Here is a 10,221-nt window from a genome sequence, read left to right as displayed (position 1 = left end):
AGTCTGGTTCCATCATGGTAAGGTCATGCCTACTCAGCCTGGTGGACGTCTTTGAGAAGGTCACCAAAGCAATGGATGAGAGCAACATGGTTCACACTGTGCACCTTGACCTGCACAAGACATTTAGCATAAATCCACACTCAGGCATTATTGACAAACTTAAGAAGTTAGGTACAAACCCTTATGTCACCCTGTGGATAGCAGGCTGGCACACAGACAAGACCCAGGAAGTTAGAACTGGGGAGTCCACCTCTGCAGAGAGGCTAGTCACAAATGGAGTCCCTCAAGGATTGGATCTGAGACGACACCTTTTGAGTGCTGACTTCTCTGAAGTCAAGGCCAATGTCCGTGCCCTTGGGCTGACTAAATTTGCGGATGATTGCAAATTAGGAACTATCACTGCAATTGCCCACTGACACAAATGTTCTCCAGGAAGGCCTGACACATACAAACAACTGGTGCTAGAGCCATGGACTAAAACTAAATGCCAAGAAATGCATAATAGTTTCCTTTGGGTAGTCACTTACCCCAAGTAACTGTCATATTGGCAATACACCCCTAAGGCTTGACCCAGTACTCAGGGACTTCTTAGGGGAGACTTATGCCTAACCTATAGAGCAACCCAGGACCCAAACCTAATGAACTTACTGCATATACATAAATCAAATAGGTCTAGGACTACCTGTTCCAGGTGCTTAAAAATGGCCTGTAGCTTAAATAGGACATGCTGAAGGGACAGATTTATCTCCCAGTGACTGCCATGTCTTTGGAACAGGCTACAAATTCATGTGAAACAGAGCACCTCTATGTCTCTGTTCAAGAGGAACCTGGATGAGTGGATGGGCACCATAAATTCTTAGCAGAGATAGCACCTACAACCCTCCTGGACATGGGCAGTCATCACTAAATGAAATCTTGGGTATTGAATAGTACCTCAACTGTATTACATTTGGTTGAAACGGCTAGGTTAAAAATGACCTCCGGTTCAATAGCCTACTAATCTCTTATGATCTCCTATGATTACGCCAACCAGGGGCACAAACACACTGGATCTTGTCCTCAATAATATGGGAGACTGCTGGAAATCACTTAGTGTAATGTTTTCTGTGGAAAGGTCAGACCACAAAATGGTCTCCTTTGAAGTAAAAATAAAACCTAGAACCTCACCTACTTCTAGAATGTTCAGGCACTACTCTAAGGCTCACAGGCCCATACATGCTATTACCTGATAATGTGACAACATTTCAAGCCCCCACAAACCCTGAGAACTCTGCTGCCTCTAGACAACTGTTCACAGAAACTTTATACAAGTATGCTAATAGCCGCGTAGAGGAAGCTGTACCCACCAGGAATAGGTACAGAAGTAACTAAAAAAAAAAGCCACTGTGGTGGAATCAGAACATTGGGGTGCTGTATAACAGAAGAAAGAAAATCATGACAAAAATGAAGAGGTGTACCACCCAGCAGGATAAAAGCACTCGCAAATTAAACAAACTACAACTTAAACTACTCAGTGTCAAAATAATATCTACCAAAGCCACATTTTAAGTAAATTTGGCCTACCAGACCAAGGGCAACCACAAGATATACTGTAGCTATATCTGTAACCTGAAAGACCATACACAAATGTGTGCAGAACTCATTGTTAATGCAGCCACATATACTGAGCCAGAAGATATAAAAAAATATTAGCAGACAAATTTAGCTCTAATTTTGGCCCTCTCTCCTTCTCAATCTCCTTTGAAAAAATATCAAATATAACCTCCCTGCTGTCACTAGGAACAGGTCTTCAATGTCTTCTGTAAGTCCAAGAACACTGCATTGATGGACCCAGGCATGAAACATGATTTATCAGGCTCTCCATATTGCTATTTAAACTGTAGCCACCAAACAGGCTTCATACCTAATGAATGGTGAACAGCAATAGTCATCCCTCTGTCCAAAGGTGGGCCATCTACAGACCCTGGAGACTATAGTCCCATAATCTCACTAGTGTAATATGCAAATCCATGGAAAGAATTATCATGGAAATGATCAATAATGACACAGGAAACCTACAGGCACCAGCCCTAACCCAGGTGGGTTTCGTCTAGTGCAGCTCTTGCTTACACAACCTGGTGGACTTCTTTGAGAAGGTCACCAAACCAATGGATGAGGGCAAAATGTTTCACACTGTCTACCTTGATCTGGCAAGGCATTTGACACAATACCCCACTCAAGCATTGGTTGACAAACACAAGAGGTTACGTGTAAACCACACTGCCCCATACAGTACTGATGGACAGATGCAGCTCCTAAATGCTTTATCCTAGGCATGGCCCCACTCAAATTACCTATGGTATGATCCCAGTCATTCTCATTAGGGGTAATATGTAATTATCAACCATGGGACAAACAAGGCCAATCTATAACCAAATGGGATAGATTATTTCAAACACAAAAATGGAAATTAGCTAGATAAAATGGTCTGCAGGAGCAGGTAGCCTAGTACTTACCTTACCTATGAACCTATAATCTTACATTTCAGATGTACATACAAAAATGCATAAAAAAACTCACCAAAAACATGCAAAGCTTTAGAGATCCAAAACCTGTATCACCAACACAACTACAGCAACACTCTCCACTAATTAACACCTCCCCTCACTGTTTTATGGAACACCCATTCCTACTAACTTCCAGTCAGCATAAAAAGCAAAATTTGAGCAATGCTATAATCTTCTTCTTTGAGCAATGCTATAATAAGGTAGCTAAATTATCATCAAATCCCCCTTTCAGAACCCAGCATTGTATAGCACTGTATAGCACTGAAAGCCTAAACTGGTCAGAACTAAACCCATCAACTAATGTAAACAGAGCTTCTTCACACCTACAACATTAGTCAGCAACCACCTCCTTATCCAGTACTAAATACCATTCTACACAACTATGTACGTACTCCATCACTATGACTCAGTGAGGTAAACCATTTCTGTCCACAGCCCTATCAAATCTGCAGGCCATGATCTATATTTATACCAAGTTGCTAAGGCTTGGGACACCTTATCTATACCCATCAGATCAATACCCTCCCTCCAGTCCTTCAAAACCATTCAGAAGTACTTCTTAGGCAAAATCTGTATCAGTTTTTGCCCAATCTCAGGATAATGATATTCTGAATATGAACAACTTCCTAATCATAACTTACACTTCCTGACTTGCCCTTTTCACTCACTTCCTAACTTTATCTAGATAAAAATGGACAACTACCCAGTTAGACTTTCCCAGTAGTCAGACATCAGTAAACAAATATCATGTTTGACCTTGTCCTTACAAATGTTTCCCCTGCCTACACCCTAATAATATAATATAATATAATATAATATAATATAATATAATATAATATAATATAATATAATATAATATAATATAACAACTTGTGATTGCAACAGCTACCCAACTGAAATTCAAGAAAAAAAATTACACCCAGATAATGAAATCTGTAGAAATATCTGGCCACCCACACTAGAAGAAAAATCACCAGAACGAAAAAATATGAAAGCAATATTACTGGTCATTAATTGCTTCATACTGCTCAATTCTCCCTGATTTCGCCTCATGTTATTACCCTTCTCCTTATAAAATGTTTTGATTTTCTAGTAAATCACTGAAGATTACAGTCTGTAATGTTAAACATTACAATTTCATACTTAGTCTTTAGGAAATCCATGTTCAGAAATCTGATTGTTCTCCAAGTAACGTGAGTTAGGGTAATATTTAAATGTTATACATGATTTTGGACTTTGGTCATTAGTCTAGTATAAACCTATGAATCTACTAGTTATGCACCAAACATGGCACAACAGTACATGGAATGCATCAGTGGTAATCAGCAAATCCCGCCCCAAACACGCCTCTAGCCGCACGGACCCCGCACCCGCATGAATATTCACATCGCCACTGCAGTAGGAAGGCAGCATCGGTATGAATATTCAAAACATACAACTTTGTAGTTGTTTAGTTGAATCATACTGTGTTTTTAAGTCAGAAAAACAAGTCTATTCACAGAAGTAAAACATAAACTATTCACAGACTTTAATAGTCACAAAACATAAACTATTCAGGCTTTAATAGTTGCAAAGATGCAGTCTGAATCGGTTGGAGTAGGAGTACTCAAATTATACCAATGCACACAAAGATTTCCTTGCATCGTACCATTTATGTAATTTAATAATCATCTGAATCGGTTGGAGTAGGAGTACTCAAATTATACCAATGCACACAAAGATTTCCTTGCATCGTACCATTTATGTAATTTAATAATCACAGAATCCGTATGAATATTCAACACACAAACCATGCCGTTTGTTTAACTCATAAAAAATTTTTACAATTCACAGAATCAGTTTATTCCGACCAAGTTTTCAAGCCATCAGTATTTCAACCATTGCAAATAGCAACTCAGAAATGAAAAATAACAGTATGAATATTCAACACAAATTATACAGTTTATTTAAGTCATAAAAACATTGTACAATTCACAGAATCAGTTTATTCAGACCCAGTTTTAGCATCACAACGTGCAGTCACAAACAGTCATTTTATTCAAGCCATCAATATTTCAACCATTGTATTTTTGTTTTGGGAGCGTTATTACTTTTGTTTTATTCTTTTGGACTTTGTGTAGTGATTTACTTACTATACACAGTATACGGACTGTGGAAATTTGCATGCCTGTCACTCCAGTGCGGAAATTAGCATACCTGTCGCTCAAACTCATTTTTCCCCCTGCCAATCAGTTAGGCCATGCCCAAAGCTGCACAGAACTAACTGCGAGGTACTACACTTGGAGATTACCGCATCAGTCATACTTATTTCTTCCTACAAAATATATTCCAAATTTAAGAATTGACATAAAGAGAATTTAAATAACCTCATACATAAAAATGTACAACTAACCTGTAGCATCCTTCACTAGGCTTGTAAGCATGTACCAGAATGTCTCACTGGAGCCATCCATGTTCTTGTGTGAAGTGCGCCATTGTTTCCTTTGAGCCAGCAGGAAAACCTACCCAGTATCTGAGCAATAAAACATGGTCATAATCACTTTCACATACAGCACCAGGAGGGACAACTCTGGTTTCACAACCCCTCAACAAAATAAATTCTGAACTTATTGCCACTATCCACAAAAGGAAAACACAATAAATATTGTATAAAAATATATAACTAATCATCATCTTCTTTCAGCTGTTCCCATTAGGGGTTGCCACAGTGGATCATCTGTTTCCATTTCTTCCTGTCCTCTGTATCTTGCTCTGTCACACCAACCGCCTGCATGTCCTCACTCACCACATCCATAAACCTTATCTTAGGCCTTCCTCTTTTCCTGTTACCTGGTAGCTTCATCCCTAGCATCCTTTTCTCAGTATACCCAGCATCCCTCCTCAGCACATGTCCAAACCAACGCAATCTTGCCTCTCTTGCTTTGTCTCCAAACTGTCCAACCTGAGCTGACCCTCTAATATACTGATTCCTAATCCTGTCCATCCTAGTCACACCCAGTGCAAATATTAACATCTTTAACTCTGCCACATCCAGCTCTGACTCCTGACTTTTTGTCAATGCCACAGTCTCCAACCCATATAACATAGCTGGTCTCACTACCCTCTTGTAGACCTCCCTTTCACTCTTACTGGTACCCGTCTGTCACAAATCACTCCTGACACTCTTCTCTACCCATTCCACCCTACCTGTACTCTCTTCTTCACCTCTCTTCCACACTCACCATTACTCTGAACTGTTGATCCCAAGTAATTAAACTCATCCACCTTTAACAAATCTACTCCATGCATCCTCACCATTCCTCTACCCTCCCTCTCATTTACACACACATCATATCTATTCTGTTTTAGCCCTGCCGACCTTCATTCCTCTCCCCTCTAGCACTTATCTCCACCTCTCCAGGGTCTCCTCAACTTGGTACCTACTCTCACTGTAGATCACAATGTCATCTGCAAACATCATAGTCCACGGGGCCTCCTGTATGTTCTCATCTGTCAACCTGTCCATCACCACTGCAAATAAGAAAGGGCTCAGAGCTGATCCTTGATGTAATCCCACCTCCACCTTAAATGTATCTGTCACTCCTACTGCAGTCCTCACCACTGTCGCACTACCCTCGTACATATCCTGTACTACTCTTAAATACTTCTCTGCCACTCCCGACTTCCTCATACAATACCACAACTCCTCTCTAGGCACCCTGTCATATGCATTCTCTAAGTCCACAAAGCCACAATGCAACTCCTTCTGACCTTCTCTGTATTTCTCCAACAACACTCTCAGACCAAACATTGCATCTGTAGTGCTCTTTCCTGGCAGCATTGTTACCTCACAGCAAGAGGTTCTCCTATTGCTGTTGTCTTTTGGCTTTTCCCAGTTAGGGGTCGCCACAGCGGAACTCCGGTCCGCTAATGATTGGCAGTAGATTTTCATGAATGCCGAGGTGCCAGCTCGATGTTCAACCTTCAACGATGGCACGCCCTTTTACGCATGTCTTTCGAATGCCCATCCAACCACAGGCAGGACATGCAGACTCCACACAGAAGGCACTCCCCGCACTTCAGCCAAGAATCGAATGGGAGAACCTCTTGCTGTGAGGTAACAACACTACCGCTGCACCACCACAGCATCTTCCACCTTGATATTATTTAAAATTATGTTTACAACTGTTACATTTAGATTGCTTCCTGTAACTATCCTCAGCTGCTTGCAATATATTTGTACATCTACCAAGTACCCTAATTCTGTGCATTATCCTTCCTTGTTGGCCCTCCTTTTTATATATTGTAGCATCTTGTCCACACTTTGCTTTATGCTGTAGTGTCACCCACATCTGAATTATACTAAACTGTCTATACTTTTTACCCTAGTCCTGTGACATTTTGAAATGTTCACCATTTTCATTGACAAACACACACACACACACACACACACACACACACACACACACACACACACACACACACACACACACACACACACACACACACACACACACACACAGAAAAAGCTTTCTTCTGCACAGCTCCTCGTGGTGTCCTGCAGAGTGATACAGGCAACAGAGAGACCCAAGAGACACTTTTCCAGATTTAAGAACTTTTTTCTCTGTTATTTTTTCTCCGACTGCCTTTTCCCGCCTAAAAAGTGAATTCAAATTGCATTTGCCTTCTGCTTTTTACAATTTTTGCACTTGTTTTATATCAATTTAAGTCGTTTTTGTATTGTATAACTGTTGTAGGCTACACGCTAAAGTGAGATAGCCTGTTTATAGCATTTACAGTGTTTTCTGTGTGTTTTTCTGCGATTTCCTGAAAAAAACAAAAAAATATTCTCTTTTCCCGCCTTTACTGAACTAGATTAGTCCAGATTTCAGGTTTTGCTGAATTCCGGACTGTGGTATAGTTTCCTGTGTTGCCCATAGCCTTACATGGATAGGAGGAAGCTTCTCTGTTCACCAGTGAGAGTGGGGAGCTTTGAGCAGTCTATCTGTCCCTGGAGGAGTGGTCTCAGCCCTGAAACTAGTAGCTTATTGGCCATTTTGGGTCAATTCTTATCTCTTTCAGTTTCCCTGCTTTACAACCTGCATTTGTGCGGTTTTACACCAGTATACAACTCTGCACAGCTCCTCGTGGTGTACTGCAATGTGATACAGGCAACAGAGAGACCCAACAGAGACTTTTCCAGATTTAAGTATTTTTTCTCTGTTTTTTTGCTCCGACTGCCTTTTCCCGCCTAAAAAGCGAATTTCTAACTGATCTGTGCTTTAAAAAGTTTAAATTGCATTTGCCTTCTACTTTTTACAGTTTTTGCACTTGTTTTATATCAATTTAAGTCATTTTTGTACTGTATAACTGTTGTAGGCTACACACTAAAGTGTGAAAGTGCGCTAGCCTGTTTATAGCATTTACAGTGTTTTCTGTGTGTTTTTCTGCTGCTTCCTTAAAAAAACAAAACAAAAGAAAAAAAACAAAAACAAATATTCTCTTTTCCTGCCTTTGCTGAACTAGATTAGTCCAGATTTCAGGTTTTGCTGAATTCCGGACTGTGGTATAGTTTCCTGTGTTGCCCATATCCTTACTTGGATAGGAGGAAGCTTCTCTGTTCACCAGTGAGAGTGGGGAGCTTTGAGCAGCCTATCTGTCCCTGGAGGAGTGGTCTCAGCCCTGAAACTAGTAGCTTATTGGCCTCTCTGGGTCAATTCCTATCTCTTTCAGTTTCCCTGCTTTAGAACCCGCATTTGCGCGGTTTTGCATGATTTCTTAAATGGGTTTAAACTATTCCCGGCTCCACAAAGTCTGCTCTTCACTTTTTCCTTTAGAACTGTTCTAAATCTCAAAGTAAGCACTCTATTTTCATTCTAAAGCCTTGCAGTTGCTCATATAAGTAATCTTATAAGTTAGCACTAATAAACTAAAGCACTACACCCTCTTATACTCCCGTTAAGTACTTGGCTCCCTATTGGTCCTTTTTGATCAGTCAAAAAGTAGTTCTTTATACTATTCTGACATTTCCAAAAGTCAGTATCGGGTTTACTCTCCAGTCCTGCTGGTGAATCTGGGAATCCTGAGGCAATGTTACAACTGCCTTATGTACACAGACCACCCCTCCTCCTCCCAACAAACTAAAATATATGTGAGAGATGCAACTATATAGCCAAACTGGAGGCTGAGCTCTCTCAACCCAGTACTGGCACAGTCAGTCAGGAGGAGAAGGTAACCACACACACCACAAATCCAGTCTCACACAGACCTATCGCAACAGAAAGCCAAACACATAAACACACAAAAACATACTCAGAGTCTCTAAATAAAAATCTGCCCAAGCAGCAGAGACCTCCAAAGCAGACATCCAAGCAACTGCTACCCCACAACAATACCCACATATCACATAGTTCACAAAGTCAGTGTGCCACACAGTCACAGCCCTTAAGGCTAAACAACACACCTAATACACTTGTAATAGGTGACTCTGTTGTCAGACACACTGACATCCCATTCACCAGGCTGAACAAAGAGAAGGTCAATGTAAGCTGCCTGTCGGGTGCCAGGATCCGCCACATAACACAAGCACTCAGGTCACTCCAAAGCAAGTACAAATATGACTCCGTCATTGTCCATGCTGGTGTGAATGACCTGAGACATACCTCCCTGGACTACATGAAAAGAGACATAGAGGAGCTCTCTGATCATTTAGCCCAGGTCGGTATGACCCTGACCTTGAGTAGCATCTTACCCTCACCAAGAATGATGCCACAGTATAAAGACAAAATTATCAATTTTAACAATTGGCTAAAGTACTGGTGTCATTCAAAGGGGATCCAGTGTCTGTCATCCTGGGATGACATGTTCGACAAGCCACGTTGCTTCACTTGGGACGGCTTGCACCTGTCACTCCTGGGCATTTGAATACTGGCTAAGGCTCTTGCCACCCCCATAGTGCCTTTTTTAGGCAAGGCTCAAAAGACAAACCCACCTCCATAGACAACACAAAGAAAAAGAAACTAAGGGTAATGCTGCTCAATGCCAGAAGTCTAAACCTCAAGATGCATGCACTCAAGGCTCTCCTCAGTATGGAAAATATCAATATCTGTGCAGTAACAGAAACCTGGTTCAAGGCTCCCGAGAGCACCCCAACCCTACCAGGTTATACCTCATACCATGCTTTTCCGCCCCAAAACTCGGACCGAACCACAAAAGGAGGGGGAGTATCCATATTTATCAAAGATACCCACACCTCCATGTTAGTGGCACTGCACGAAGCATCGGAGACCATCCATGTGCAACTAACAGTGGGCAAAACTGCCTTTTGGTTTGTAGCCTGCTACAGACCACCCTTCCAAACTCAGGAACCCCACTCAGCTTTTCTGAGAACACTGGAGAATATGAAGGTCTCTCCAAACACCATTATATTGGGTGACTTCAACTACCCAAACATAGACTGGGAGCACTACTCAAGCCCCAACACCCTCGTCCAATGGTTCCTAGAATTTATAAACTCAAATGCTATGGAACAACTGGTCAGCACTCCTACAAGAGGGGAAAACATATTGGACCCGATCATCACCAACATGGGGACTCTATGTTCCATACGAGAGGTATACTCCTCATTGGTAAGATCTGACCATAAATTAATCTCACTGGACATCCATATCCCGTCCCCACCCCCAGCCAAGGAAGC

The 10,221-nt window shown here is 41.4% G+C and overlaps 1 protein-coding gene across 5 annotated transcripts in view; it reads right to left on the bottom strand.

Moving 5' to 3' along the window:
* LOC122803551 (NXPE family member 4-like) overlaps positions 1 to 10,221 on the bottom strand; it is a 444,095-nt gene that overhangs the window by 350,956 nt on the left and 82,918 nt on the right. The window lies entirely within an intron of this gene.

This window comes from Protopterus annectens, chromosome 5.part1, assembly GCF_019279795.1.
Source record: "Protopterus annectens isolate FY-2018-M chromosome 5.part1, PAN1.0, whole genome shotgun sequence".
Taxonomy (NCBI): domain Eukaryota; kingdom Metazoa; phylum Chordata; order Ceratodontiformes; family Protopteridae; genus Protopterus; species Protopterus annectens.
The sequence above is the reverse complement of the archived record's forward strand: the minus strand, read 5'-3'. Positions and strand labels throughout refer to the sequence as shown.